This window comes from Meles meles, chromosome 20, assembly GCF_922984935.1.
Source record: "Meles meles chromosome 20, mMelMel3.1 paternal haplotype, whole genome shotgun sequence".
In the NCBI taxonomy this organism is placed as follows: domain Eukaryota; kingdom Metazoa; phylum Chordata; class Mammalia; order Carnivora; family Mustelidae; genus Meles; species Meles meles.
Genome location: NC_060085.1, coordinates 21,005,020 through 21,019,823, shown reverse-complemented (window position 1 = coordinate 21,019,823; position 14,804 = coordinate 21,005,020). Strand labels below are relative to the sequence as shown.

At 48.7% G+C, this 14,804-nt stretch overlaps 1 protein-coding gene across 2 annotated transcripts in view; it reads left to right on the top strand.

Moving 5' to 3' along the window:
• The first annotated feature begins 13,186 nt into the window (after positions 1-13,186).
• The window catches only part of DCAF1 (DDB1 and CUL4 associated factor 1), an 88,120-nt gene continuing 86,502 nt past the window's right edge, over positions 13,187-14,804 (top strand). For both annotated transcript variants that reach the window (XM_045989910.1, XM_045989911.1), the window contains exon 1: positions 13,187-13,371. The gene's annotated coding sequence lies outside the window, so the exon portion shown is untranslated. The remainder of the gene's footprint in view (positions 13,372-14,804) is intronic.

Here is a 14,804-nt window from a genome sequence, read left to right as displayed (position 1 = left end):
GTCATTTCCTGACTTGTTAATTTTAGCCATTCTGACTGGTGTGAGGTGTTATCTCATTGTGGTTTTGATTTGTATTTCCCTGATGCCGAGTGATGTGGAGCACTTTTTCATGTGTCTGTTGGCCATCTGGATGTCTTCTTTGCAGAAATGTCTGTTCATGTCCTCTGCCCATTTCTTGATTGGGTTGTTTGTTCTTTGGATGTTGAGTTTGCTAAGTTCCTTATAGATTTTGGACACTAGCCCTTCATCTGATATGTCATTTTCAAATACCTTCTCCCATTCTGTCAGTTGTCTTTTGGTTTTTTTAACTGTTTCCTTTGCTGTGCAAAAGCTTTTGATCTTGATGAAATCCCAATGGTTCATTTTTGCCCTTGCTTCCCTTGCCTTTGCTGATGTTCCTAGGAAGATGCTGCGGCTGAGGTCGAAGAGGTTGCTGCCTGCGTTCTCCTCAAGGATTTTGATGGATTCCTTTCTCACATTGAGGTCCTTCATCCATTTTGAGTCTATTTTCGTGTGTGGTGTAAAGAAGTGGTCCAATTTCATTTTTCTGCATGTGGCTGTCCAATTTTCCCAGCACCATTTATTGAAGAGGCTGTCTTTTTTCCATTGGACATTCTTTCCTGCTTTGTCGAAGATTTGTTGACCATAGAGTTGAGGGTCTATTTCTGGGCTCTCTATTCTGTTCCATTGATCTATGTGTCTGTTTTTGTGCCAGTACCATGCTGTCTTGTTGATGACAGCTTTGTAATAGAGCTTGAAGTCCAGAATTGTGATGCCACCAACTTTGGCTTTCTTTTTTAATATTCCTTCGGCTATTCAAGGTCTTTTCTGGTTCCATATAAATTTTAGGATTATTTGTTCCATTTCTTTGAAGAAAATGGATGGTATTTTGATAGGGATTGCGTTAAATGTGTAGATTGCTTTAGGTAGCATAGACATTTTCACAATATTTATTCTTCCAATCCAGGAGCATGGAACATTTTTCCATTTCTTTGTGTCTTCTTCAATTTCTTTCATGAGTACTTTATAGTTTTCTGCATATAGATTCTTAGCCTCTTTGGTTAGGTTTGTTCCTAGGTATCTTATAGTTTTGGGTGCAATTGTAAATGGGATTTCTCTTTCTTCTGTCTTGTTGTTGGTGTAGAGAAATGCAACTGATTTCTGTGCATTGATTTTATATCCTGCCACTTTACTGAATTCCTGTACAAGTTCTAGCAGTTTTGGAGTGGAGTCTTTTGGGTTTTCCACATATAGTATCATATCATCTGCGAAGAGTGATAGTTTGACTTCTTCTTTGCTGATTTGGATGCCTTTAATTTCTTTTTGTTGTCTGATTGCTGAGGCTAGGACTTCTAGTACTATGTTGAATAGCAGTGGTGATAATGGACATCCCTGCCGTGTTCCTGATCTTAACGGAAAAGCTTTCAGTTTTTCTCCATTGAGAATGATATTTGCGGTGGGTTTTTCATAGATGGCTTTGATAATATTGAGGTATGTGCCCTCTATCCCTACACTTTGAAGAGTTTTGATCAGGAAGGGATGCTGTACTTTGTCAAATGCTTTTTCAGCATCTATTGAGAGTATCATATGGTTCTTGGCACATTACCAATACATTTAATGCCACTGAACTATACTACATTAAGAAGAGAGGTGCCTGGGTGGCTCAGTGGGTTAAGCCTCTGCCTTCAGCTCAGGTCAAGATCTCAGGGTCCTGGGATCGAGTCCCACCTTGGGCTCTCTGCTCAGCAGGGAGCCTACTGCCCCCCGCTCTCTGCCTACTTGTGATCTCTCTGTCAAATAAATAAAATCTTTTAAAAAAAGTTTAAGAAGATAAACTTTATGTTATATGTACTTTAGTACAATAAGAATAATTTTAAAAACCAGAGAAGAAGAGTTGAGAACTGTTGAGATCCAGAGTAATGTGTCCACAGTTGGATGTGGGGTTACAAACACAATGGAACACTCAATTTTGTTTGAGAGTAAGGTCAAATTTTTGCTTCTACAAAAAGCATTTATTTCCTATGTAAGCATATCAGAGGTTGAGGAACCGCTGATTCTGTCCTTAAAGAGCTGCATATCAACTGTCCTGAATGCTCTGATTCTCTCAAACAGCCTTTGGGGATCCCAAAACATGCTCATTACAACCTTTGTCACATCATATGGCTGTTTGTGTGGCTCTCAACACTAGGAGCTCTGAACGTGAGGCAGGACCCTGTTTTCTGCCCACCTCATGGTACTCCAAGAATGAATGAAAGAATGAACAAATGAATGACCATCAGGAAGGAGATGTTCCTACAGTTCTAAGCAGGATGAGGGAAATTGCAGTTTGGACTCTTCGCATGGTTCTCTCCATTTGTTTCTTTCCACTCTTTGCAGCCTGCCCCTGCCACTTGCCAGTTGCAGGAAGCCTTCCCAGACTATGCCCAGCTCCCATGTTGAAGGTCTGGGCCTACAGGATAGCTCATCTTTGCCATCTCCCCATACCTGGAGAGCTCCAGGTATGCAAGGGAGGTAGGCAAGGGAGTTCACACAGGGAGCCATGAACTGCCTTTTTAGGCAGCAAGGTAGGCTGGGGGAAGGAGGATGGGGAACCAGGCTCCCTGCTCCAGACCCCAAAGGAAAGGTGCTGAGATATTTGCTCATCCTTCCCCAGGGCAGGGGTCCCAATAAACCTGGTAGAGCACAGGGGGCTACCCAAGCCCCTCAGGGAAGAAAATGATGTCCTCTGAGGTGGTATTTTCTTTTTTTTTTTTTTAATATTTTATTTATTTGACAGAGAGAAATCACAACTAGGCAGAGAGGCAGGCAGAGAGAGAGAGGAGGAAGCAGGCTCCCCGCGGAGCAGAGAGCCTGATGTGGGGCTTGATCCCAGGACCCTGAGATCATGACCTGAGCCGAAGGCAGAGGCTTTAACCCACTGAGCCACCCAGGCGCCCCGAGGTGGTATTTTCAATAGGCTGCTGGATGCAGGGGTATGTACCACAGGCCAAGCAGTCTCTGGTGCTGGCCGAATGCTCACCTCCTGCCCCTCCTTTCCTGATAGAGGAGAGAGCAGGAGCTCTGGACTTCATCCTTATAGCTGAACAGGCTTGGACGAGTTAGTTAACTTCTCTGAGCCACAGCTTACTCATCTGTTAAAATGAAGCAATGTTGGGGCACCTGAGTGCCTCAGTGGTTTAAAGCCTCTGCCTTTGACTCAGGTCATGATCCCAGGGTCCTGGGATTGAGCCCTGCATGGGGCTCTCTGCTCAGCGGGGAGCCTGCTTCCCCCCTCTCTCTCTTGCCTGCCTCTCTGCCTACTTGTGATCTCTATCAAATAAATAAATAAAATCTTTTAAAAAAATGAAGCAATGTTGCCTATCTTGTAAGACAGTTTTTTGTGCCCCCCCCCCAAGACTTTATTTGACACAGAGAGAGCGTAAGTAGGCAGAGCAGTAACCAGAGGGACTGGAAGAAGCAGACTCCCCACTGAACAGAGAGTCTGCTTCTGGTGTCCATCCCAGGGCCCTGGGATCATGACCTGAGCCAAAGGTAGATGCTTTAATCCACTAAGCCACCCAGGCACCCCTACCTTATAGGACTGTTGAAAGAACACTTTGAGGGTCTGAGCCTAGAACCTTGCTCAAAGGAGGTGCTCAGTGCCTGCCTGGACTTAGCACAGAACTCAAGCTGCACAGAGGTAACTGCCACCAGAGGCCTGGCTGTAGCATCACCAGTTGAACCCTGTGACTGAACTAGTGACAAAGCCTCTGGTGCCTCAGCATCCCGAGATAAAGGGTGGGACAGATCTGTTCCTGCCCTCTCCCTCCCCTGAGTGGCAGCTGAGAGGAAACCACGGGACAGAGACGGCTTTAGAAAAAACACAAAAGTCAGCTCAATTGAGCAATTACCTGGGTCAGGCTAAGTCCTTTATGTCCATTAGCTCATATAGTCCTTGCAAACACCATAGGAAGGGTACTATTCTCTACATCTATCAGTTTTATTTCTGTCCATTTTTAGAGCAGTTTTAGGTTCACAGCAAAATTGAGCAGAAAGTATACAGATCCCCAAAACCCTCTGGCCCCCCCAGCCTCCCCAACTATGAACATCCTCCTCCCAAGTGGTACATTTGTCACAGTCAATGAACCACAGTGAAGTATAGACCAACACATCATCACCTCCCAAAGTCTGTAGTTTACATTAGGGTTCACTCTTGGTGTTTGCACATTCTATGGGTTTGGAAAATGTATGGTGACAAGTATAGTTTTAGTTTTCAATACAATTTATTTTTACCCAAGCGGTACATACTTAATGGTTTCAAAGCTAGAGTACAAAAAAGGCTTCCTTTTTTTTTTTTTTAAAGATTTATTTATTTATTTGACAGTGAGAGAGAGAGAGAGGGAGAGATCATGAGTAAAGAGGCAGGCAGAAAGAGGGGGAAGAAGGCTCCCCACTGAGCACGGAGCCCGACGTGAGGTTCGGTCCCAGGACCCCGAGATCATGACCTGAGCCGAAGGCAGAGGCTTAACCCACTGAGCCACCCAGGCACCCCCTAAAAAAAGGCTTCTATGAAAAACAAACCCTGTCCTTCCCACTCTTCCTTTCTAACCCTGGGCCCAGGCCAAAATGGTACCAAATGGCCAGATTGGCTGAAAACACCCTCCACCCCAAGGTCAGCCAGCGGTCTCCAATAAGACTCTAAAATCCCAGCTGACTTCTTTTTAAAGATTTTATTTATTTGTCAGAGAGAGAGAGCAGCAGGCAGAGCAGGGACCCTGATGTGGGACTCAATTTCTGGGATCCTGACCTGAGCTGAAGGCAGATACTTAACCAACTGTGCCATCCAGGCGCCCCCCCAGCTGACTTCTTTAGAAGACCCAGAAAGCATATTTGGACTTCTGCTGGATGAGGAGAGCTAAAGTCCAGCAAAGGAAGGCTGCCTTGATGTGAAGCTGCTGGGCTGGAGGAAGACTGTGTTCTGACTGGTTGTGTATCCTGGGAAAATTTCTCCCCTCTAGACTTGAGGTCTTCAAGTGAAAAACCAGAGGACTGGACGGCCGATCAGTAGGACCTCACCTCTGCTGACAGACGAAGACTGGGCTTTGGAAAACCTTTTTGAAAAGCTTTTCCTGTGACCTGGGGACTTCCTCATAACCACCCTCGAAGCAGGCACTATTGCCCATTTCACAGATGAGGAATTGAGACCCAGAAGGGTTGTCAGAGTCACGTGACTCGAGAGGGGTCAGGGCAGGATTCTAAACCAGGGTGCACGCTCTCCTTCCCCAGGGCTGGATCACTGACCCTTCTGTCTGGCTTTCACTGGAACAGGTGCTCTGGTATGTGTGTGTGTGGCAGGTGAGTGGGTGTGCAGGTAGGTGGAAGACAGGTTCCCATGGCTTCCAGTAGCAGCAGGGGCCCGCTTACTCCGCCCCCGGGATTTCAGGTCTCTGGGCCCCAACCCAGGGTGAGGAATATCACATCCACATCCTGTTTGATGCTGGCTTCTCCTCCCAGACCAGTAGTAGTTCGAAGCCTGGGCTATAGATGAATCACCTGCGGAACTTGGGGAAACAATGATGCCTATGGCCCATCTTTAGAGATGCTGATTTAATTTATATGGAATTGGGTCCTGACACTGGGAGGTCATAAAAACTCCACAGGCGATTTCAATGTGCAGCCAGGCTTGACAGCCTTGGACTAGACTGCCGGCTCCCGGAAGAGCCTTGTTTGTTGCTTCAGCATGCCTGGCCCTAGGGAATGTCTGCTCTTCTTTGCCCTGCCTCCCTAGCCAGAAGGGCACAGCAGCCTTTATTCTCAGGTATAATGTAACTAAGTTTCCCTGTAACAAGGTCCACAGTACCATCATGAGACTTTGCTGTCCTCTGTAGAATAGCCAAGGCCATGATGGTTTTTTATGGATTCTTACAAACAAAAGCCCCTGGAATCTAGTCTTAGCTTGGTCTGGGGGCAAGGAGCACACCCTACTCGAGTCCCCTCTGCTTTGCATCTCTGGGAGAAAGAAATGGGGAGGGGAGGGTTTGCTCTCCATCTGGGCTGTCCTAGGTATCTTCTGGCTCCCAGCTAAGGCTTGCAGCCCCTATTGAATCAAATAGATCCTGCTGTCAAAAAAGTATAAGGACAGTTCTGGAGGTTATGAGGATCTCAGAAGAGAGTAAGGCAAATTTGGATGCTACCCAGGGATTGAGAGTCTCCTACCTCCTGCCTACTGAACTCAGGTACAGAAAGGGGCCTGAGGTGCTCCTGACCTAGGACACCCAGGTGGGCTCTGGGATGCTGATTTCAAAACCCATAAGAGAGAATCAAAGTTGGGGGCAGATGGCCAGGGGAGAGGTGAGTTGGGGATGTATCGGCGGTTGTGACGAAGCTGAACCAGGACTATGAACTAGAAGTAGTGGTGGGGGAAGATACTCAGGGCAGGTCTCTGAGGTGGTCCCTACAAGTGGTATCCCTCGGCCTGTTCTCTTTCTTCGTAAAGTCTGGGCTTTGAAGTCGCAGATTCATGGCAGGTCAAGCCTGGAAGGGTCTGGAAGCCACATGAAGGATAGTTTTCAAAGTGAGTTCCTGAGAACCCTAGGGAATTCCTCAGAACTGTTAGGAGCTCTGCCACACTGTGTCCTGCAACTCCCAACATGGCTCCTTTTATCTAATTAATGAACCGCTGTACAAGATTTTACAGGGAAAACAAAACAAAACAAAACAAAATGATTCTACAGTAAACTAGTACTAACAAAATTTGAAAACCCCACATCCAGTAAGCTTCTGAGGGGAAACTTGCCCTGGATCACCCTCCAGTCTTTTACTTAGGCCAGGCCTGTCCCCACAGCTCACTCATGGGCTCCACAGAGTAGACAACAGATGGCCCTCTGTGGAGGCATGTCTTCCATGCTACGACAAAAAATGGCCAAGAGAGGAGCCATGTGAGGGAGGGCCACTCTCAACAGAATGGGCAACCCAAGAACTAGACCTGCAGTTCCTGAGAGGAGGGTGAAGCTGCTCTGGCTCTAATGTCAAAAGCCCTCGATATTCCAGTCTATTCTTACCATGAAGGAAATGTAGGGACCTGGCTTCAGAGGCAGGACTCTGCGGTTCCTGGCTGCTCTATCACCTCCTGGGACGTGAGCATTCTCTTTAAGGGAGACAGTTCAATCCCTAGACTGTGGGCCTTTGAGGCCAGGGACATGTCATTTCTACCTTGTGCTGCATCCTCCTCAGCCCAAGAGATACAGGATATGAGGCTAGGCCTAGAGCCAGAACTCAGGAATCCTGACCTTCACTGAAAATATCTTTTTGTTGATTTGTTCTTCAAACAAAGCTTCAGTGAACTAGCTCTCCCCATCCCCCACATACAAACTGCAACCCTTTCACAACAGTGGTGACTTTTCACCCTAGATGTAGTGATGCTTTCTTCTCCCTCCTGTCTTCTTTCCTGGGTTGGCTTCTCTGGTGATGAGTCTCTAGACTCTGGAGACAGGAGGCTCTGGGGACTCCCATTTCTTCTCCTAACCTTCTTCTTCCTCAGAGCAGTCCAACGGGTGAGGGCATCCCAAGGCTGTCAGGGCTGCTTATTGATGCAGCAGAATTTGAGAGCATATGCTTGCCCAGGAAACAGGTGGAACATTCATCCACAAGTCAATGATCATGACTGTATTGCACTGAGGGGAAGATCAGGTGCCCAGCTTGGAGGTCTTAACCTTTCTTTGCTATGGACCATCCAGAACATCAGTGATCAGAACTTTTATACATACCGAGTTTGTGTGTCCCCGGAGTCTCAACAGACAGGATGATGGCCAAAGACCACAGATCTAGGCTCCTATTGTTCTCACCTATTGGCCATGACTAAGATCTGAGAAACGGTTCTCATTCTCAGGGCTCTGCCTGACCCCCTCGTGCTTTACAGACTGAACCGTTCCAGACCCCACACCTCCCTCCGGAGTCCAAAGGTCACTTCTGAAGCCCTCTGTATCCCAGGTCATGCCTGCTAATCCCTGCTTGTCCTGGTCCCTGATCCTGTGGGGAGGCAGACAGTTTTGTGACTTCACAAAAAGCTATCCTGTGACAAGTTTGGACCAGATGAAGCAGGAGCTGGGCTGAGGGGCTCCCCCCAGAAACATCATGTGACTTTTCATGGAGAGACATCCCCACCTTGAGGGAATGAAGAGGAACTGGCTCATGGTGAGAGCCCAAGACATCTTCTACCTTTAGAGACTCCTTCCCTTGATGACTTCGGCTCCCAGGCCTAACTGGATATTCCTGGATATTTTCAGAGGTCCAGGCCCACTGCAGCAAGTTTTAGAGAGGGCCAGAAGCTGGTGGCTACTTCAGGTGGTAGTGGTGGGCCTTGGACTCTGAATTAGAATTCAGACCAGCCTCCTCTCCTTAAACAAAGCCATTCTTCTCCAGGCTTCTCAAAGTGAAAGAACTGATGGAAGCTTTATGTGACCTGTAGTCTTCATCAGGGTCTGCCCCAGCAGTCTCCAGTATACCTTCAAACAAGTCAGCACTGAGATCCCTGAATTCCACAGAAAGGTCTCGTAGCCACAAGCAGGTATTGCCAAAAATCCAAGATCTTTTCTCTCCAGTGCTGACTCCATCATTCTTTCTCCTGGAAGAATTTATGATTCCAGGAGCCTGAGGCAAAAGAGGTTGGGGTGTTTTCTCTTTACCTTCCTTACACCTGTTCCCCAGCCTCTACCCTGGAGCATAGCCTCTGGAAAGAGCAGTCCTTAGGAGTCAGCAGGGATGTTGACTGGCAACTCGGCTGGGGCATCCAACAAGTCCTGGGGGGGAAAACTGGTGGGCAGAAGTTGACCCTCTTCATGCTATAGCCCTTGTTTGTGCTAGTTGGGTTCCTTGTGAAGGTAGCCCAGGGTTTATCATCTCTGGCCACCCCCTCTGCCCTCTACCTTGATTGTGACATCACCATCCTGCAAGAGGATGCAGAGTAAAGAAGCAAGAGTGTTCTGGCCAAGGGTTCCAGATTCAGGCTTTGTCCCAACAGGGAGGCAGTGTGGACAGGCTGGTTTGGGGAGGGTGACATGTCTGGTTTCACATCCAAGGGGCTCCTTGGTCTACTATCTTCACCCTTTATCAGTGGTAGCCCTTGGAGGCATGAAGAGGCCTAGGAGGAGATCTTCTTCTTCTTCTTTTTTTAAAGATTTTATTTATTTATCTGACAGAGAGAGATCTCAAGTAGGCAGAGAGGCAGGCAGAGAGAGAGGGGGAAGCAGGCTTCCAGCTGAGCGGAGAGCCTGATGCGGGGCTCGATCCCAGGACCCTGAGATCATGACCTGAGCTGAAGGGAGAGGCTTAACCCACTGAGTCACCCAGGTGCCCCTAGGAGATCTTCTTAAGCCACCCTCTGATCCATGCAATTTTCCGTTCTGAGCTGGGACAGAGAGTGGACACGCAGTCTCCCAGGTTGGTTGCTCCTCTACTTCCCAGAGCTTCCGAAAATATTCCTTAGGATTTTTCTGGTGGGGAGCTCCTTTCTCATTTACATGAGAAAAACCTAAGTTCTTCCAGCAGGCAGTCCTTGGGGGCAGAGAGAAACCAACCAAAGAATTGCCAATTGGGACAGCATTAGACCAAGAATAATCAAGATAGGAGTAGTCATCCCTTCCCTAGCATTTACTGTGTGCCAGGCCTCAGGCTAAGCATTTTACATGCATTCTCACATTTACTCCTCAATGTTAGAAAGAAGTTCTTATTCCCACCTTCCAGCCAAGGAAACTGACACTGAAGAGGTGAAGGTTTAGGCCAGGGTCCCACAGTTGGTAAAGGGGAGCACCAGTATTAGGATTCAGGTCTGTTTTCTTCCAAAGCTGGACCCAACTGCTGACCCATCTCCTTCTGCAAACTCTTTGCAGTAAAGAGGAAAAACTATGTTCTCATTCCTGACCATAGGTAATAGGGTTAAAGAGAGAAGGTGGAAGGGGAGAATTTGAACCTGATATCACCCACATCATCAGCTTGTGGCTAAAGGAGCCTTGACTGCTTGGCCTGTCTAATCTTTAATGAGACCTATTGGGAGACAGCTGTTCTGATGTCCTTCTAACTATTTTGCAGTTGATTTAAGAGAGGCTCTAGGGGCCACTGGTAAGGAGTCCTTGGGGTCTGTGGCTGAGTAGTGATTCTGCAGTGGGGTTGCCAGATAAAATATAAGATGATCAGTTCACTTTCAGATAAATTTCAGATAAACTGTATTTAAAAAAATTCAAGTATGTTCTAAAGATCGCACGGGGCTTTTCTGGAGGTTCCGCAGTCTTGCTGGACCCCTGGTGAGGAGTCGCTGGGGTGGGTCTCCTGGGAGGATTGCTGCTTCATTTTGCATCTGAGCCTCAGGGCCCTCTATGAAGTTGTACTTGTGGGAACAGGAGGCAGGGACTGGGTTCTAGAGACGGCTGCTGCTGTGGCCACCGGACAAGGTGGGTTTCAACTTGTCTTTGTAGAGCCTCAGTTTCTCCCTCTGCAAGATGGGGGTGGTGGATGTGGATGCTGTCACACAGTGGCTTTTGTGTACACCGCATGGGCAGTGGGTGCAGTGTTCCACTTTTCTGGGTGACTGCCAGGGTTCCCAGGCAAGGGAAGGGCACCAAGTGAATGACTTGGAATTCCCTCTTTGTCCAGATGAGGGGAGGGTCCCCAGAGCCTGGTAGCCCTAAGACTCTCCACGCTGGCTTCTGGGGACCCTTGGACACTTGCAGGAGCAGTCTCGTTCAGCCAACAGTGGAGCAGGGGTGGATGTGGGATTGCTGGCTTTGTTTTCTGGCTCCAAGAAGTTGTAGGAGGAGACACAGGAACTGTGTGTCACCTGGGTGGGGGTGGGCTGGTGAGAACACCTGGGTTCTGTGGGCCTGGAAGTAGGTGACTGCAGAGAAGTGGTGGTAGACCAGGGTGGAGCATCCTGAGGACTAGAAGACTTGATGCTAATTGATTTTCGTGCTCCAGTGCATGGGAATGCTTAGGGGTAAGGGCAGGTGGAGCATATGCAAGTCTGTAGCCCTTCGTGTTGGGGCCAGGGATGGGCGGCTCTCTCTCTTTCTCTACCACCAGGCAGCCCTGTAAGCATGACTTAGTGCCCTAGGATGGTGGCTGCCGCTTTCTGAGGCACACCACAGGGAGGGGCTGGGCACAGGCAGAGCAGGGTGAGACAATCCAGAGATATCCCAAAGAGGCCAAGGAATCTCTTTCCAGTGATTCAGGAGCAATGTGTCAGAGCGAGCCAGGTGTGTGGGTTTGTGCTTGCAGGTACTACAATGTGAAAGTGTTGTCTGTGAGGACTGGTGCCAATGCATAGGTGTGCATGTCTGTGTATCGGACACATGTTCCTGTCCTGTGGAATGTGTCAATGCGCATGCTCGGAATGCATATGGATCCTGGAAACCAGGGTGCTGTCCCTTACATTTTTCAGAGTGGTAGACTGGGTGTGCCAACAGTTGTGTGGCTGTGTGTGTGTGTGTGTGTGTGTGTGTGTGTTGGCGGGGGTAAGGAGGCTGCAGGCATTATGGAGCAAAGATTCTGGAGAGACAGCTCTAGAGGCCCTGTATAGCTCCTGCTCTGCCTCCCCAGCCTCTTGGGTCCCAGCTTCTCCAAAGCTCCTCTGTGTTGCTCTTCAATCCCATCACTGACCCAGGGCCCCAGCCTGGGTTTCTGAAGGGGAGTAGTGCCATCTGGTGGCAGACTGAGGCTGCGCTAGAAGCTGGTGAGCCAGACCCTGGATTCCCAGAAAAGCTCTTTCAGGATCCCAGTCAGTACGGAAGTCACTGCTGTGCTAGCTAGACCGTGGAAGGTGGGAGGATATCTGAGGCTTAAATGTTCCAACTTCATGCATTTTGGGTTCATGGCTCAGGCAGGCATGGCAGGAAAGTCAGCTGAAAGAGTGCTGGAGGATAGGTGTAGGACAGTGGTGAGTGCAGTCTCTGTCCACAAACCTGGGCCCCTGTTCCTTGGGCCCCCTCTCTGAGCTCAGATTTCTCATGTGTAGAGGTGGCTACCCATATCTACCCTGTGGTTGTTGTGAAGGTTGTATGAAAAATTTGGGTTAAACACTTGGCTTAGAGCTGAGCCTGCCGTAAATTCAAAGGAAATGGTAGTACCCATTACTACTACAGGCAAAGTTCCAGAAGCACAGAGAAGTGAGCTGTGTGTCATGGCGGGTGAAGGGGTTGCAGAGAGGTGACAGGTCTGTGGCACTGTCACCTCACATTCTAGAATTTTGTGCCTGAGCAGCCACTCCAAATTACACACTCAAATGAGGAGGGAGGTCTCTTTTCTGGAAAGAGAGGAATGGAATCAAGACACCCACATCCAGGCTCTAATAGCTTCTTACTAGTTGCGGAACCTGAGTACAGCAGCAGGCTTGCTGTGTCCTGTGTTCCCACCCCCGTGAAAATGTTGTTTGTAAGGACTCCATAGCAATGCATAGAAACTTGCTCAGTACTCCCAGAGAAAGAAAGGCTGGGTAGGATCTTGTCAGGTAGAGATTCTGTCATCTGTAGAATCACATTTATTTTTCATGTCTGTAAAAAGGGATCCCTGAGTCAGAGTCAGGACTCATTCTGGTTCCACTTCTACTTGGTTGTGGGATGTTAGGCAAGTCATTGGTCTTCCTTTTCCCAGCTGCAAAATAAAGGATTTAAGTTAGATGACCTCTGAGCCCTGCCTTAATTATGGTCTTTTAGTTTTTTCCCTTTTCTCTGCCCCACATGAGACCTAGGATAAATATTTATTGATCCTTCAGGTTAGCCCTTGAACATAAAGACAAAGGAAAAGCAGTGTCTTCTCTTTAATGAATGTTGTGATTTCTAATGTGCTTGTGGGAGATATCTTCCGAAATACTGGTATACTCTAGGTATAATGGGGGAAATGATAGAATAGTACAGAGGCCCACCCCTGTCACAGAGGGCTGAATAAGGTGCTGAGAAGGTGTCAAGTGGCTGTACCGCTGAGTTGGATGGATCGGGTCCTCCCCTATTCGCTTCCGCCTGCCGAAGGTGCCAATGAATACACCGCAGTTCGAGTCTATACGGGAAAACTATAAAGCCCAGAAGTCAATGCGCGGGGAGTTAGTAGACAAGCACCAATCTGACTGGTAGGCCCCTCCCCTACAAGCCGAACATCATTTCCCAGGAGGCTCCGGGGCTCTTTGATTTCTCCTTCCGCCCACTGCCCCGAGCCTCGCGCCAAGTCGGGGTGCGCGCGCGCTCGCGCGCGGGGCACGTAGCACGCGAGTGACGCATAATATGTGGGCCGCTCTGCATCTGTGGTCGCGCTGTGTGTGAGTGAGGGAGAGTGAGTGCGGGACCCGAGGCGGTGTGTGTGAACTGTGGCCGCTGGCGGGGTCAGGGGGGAGCGGCGGAGCCGCCCGGGAAGGTGAGTGGGGGAAGGAGACAGACGGCTCTCTGGGAAGGCCAAGAGAGGACAGGGCGTGTGGCCGGGCGGGAGGGAGAGTGGGCGCCGGACTGGGGGAGGGGCGGCACCTGCCTGGGCCGCCGGCGGGGAAGGGGCGGGCCGGGACGGCGGGGAGGCTGGGTACGGGGCCTGACAGGACTTTTCCTTCTCCAGATTCTTGGTTCGGGGGCGGGGCCTCTACGGTCTCCCAGTCCGCAAAAGAAGCTTCCCGAGAGTAACTCTTCCGCCCGGATTGGGGGACAGGGGTGTGCTTGCCCCTGCCTGGAGGAGGGATGCTTCTCATTCCCCTCGTCAACCTTTCTCCTTCCACTCTTTCCATTTTCCGTTCCGTACGGGCTGGGGGGCTCCATCTTCCCTGCCGTACGGCGGCCCCCTTCCCAGGCTGTGTCTCCGCCTCCAGCTCCAGTCACCTGGGCGGGCTCTCCCCTCCCTCGGCCTCGTGCCACCTCCCTTTGCACCCGTCCGGCTTTCTGACCGGGCGAGGGGGGCGGAGCTTTCCGGGCACTCCTCCCACCCCCACGGTGGAGGGGAGGGGTGGAGAGAGAGGTGTGTGGGTCTTGCAGCGTGGAACCAAACCTCTGAGTGCCCGCCAAGCTTCCCGGGAGCCTGTTTCCGGGGATTATAGTCGTTTTCATCTGGGGTGACAGGCATTTGCTTAACTCTTCTCTTCCTAGACGGTTTCCGTCTCACTTCCTCTTACACAAGTGTTAGCGCTTGGGTTTCGCATTTGTTGATGAATAATTTTGGAGTGTAATGGTTCTTTTTGACTCCAAAATGAATCGTCTTTGCATACGTCACATTGTCCTCAGTTTTTCTTTACTCTGCCTTTTCTGCGAAGCCTTTTAATTAGTATACACGTTTGATTATTAGCATCATCTTCCTGTTCTACATACTTTGTTAATGTACAGAGTGAGGGGTTCATTGGCAGTGTCGTCCTGTAATTTTCTTTTTCCTGTGTACTGGAGTTTACCTTTAAGGTTTATATAAGCTTGTGTATGTAGACGCTTTAGGAATTGATTTGGTATTTTTTTGCTTGATGCTGTCAAGATTTTGGTATCTAACAGTATTATCTATTTTCCAGTCTTAATATATTTTGGATGTTAATAGATAAAGTGGAGACTATAAAGGAAGTCCTCAAAATCTCTTGAGTAGTTGAGCACAGTGTTTTACTGTTCTACCTGTTGTACAGTTATTAAACTTAATAGGGGAGGAATCTGGTAGAATAAACCACAACATGGTTTGAAGTAAAGGAAATTGGATTTATATCAGTTTTATTATGATTATTATTTTGTTATTGTCACGGACACTAATAGAAAATTGTTATATGTGATTTTATATGTCATATTAATTATTGGGGAAGTTTTACTTGAAGTTCCAAACTTGTATTTCTCACC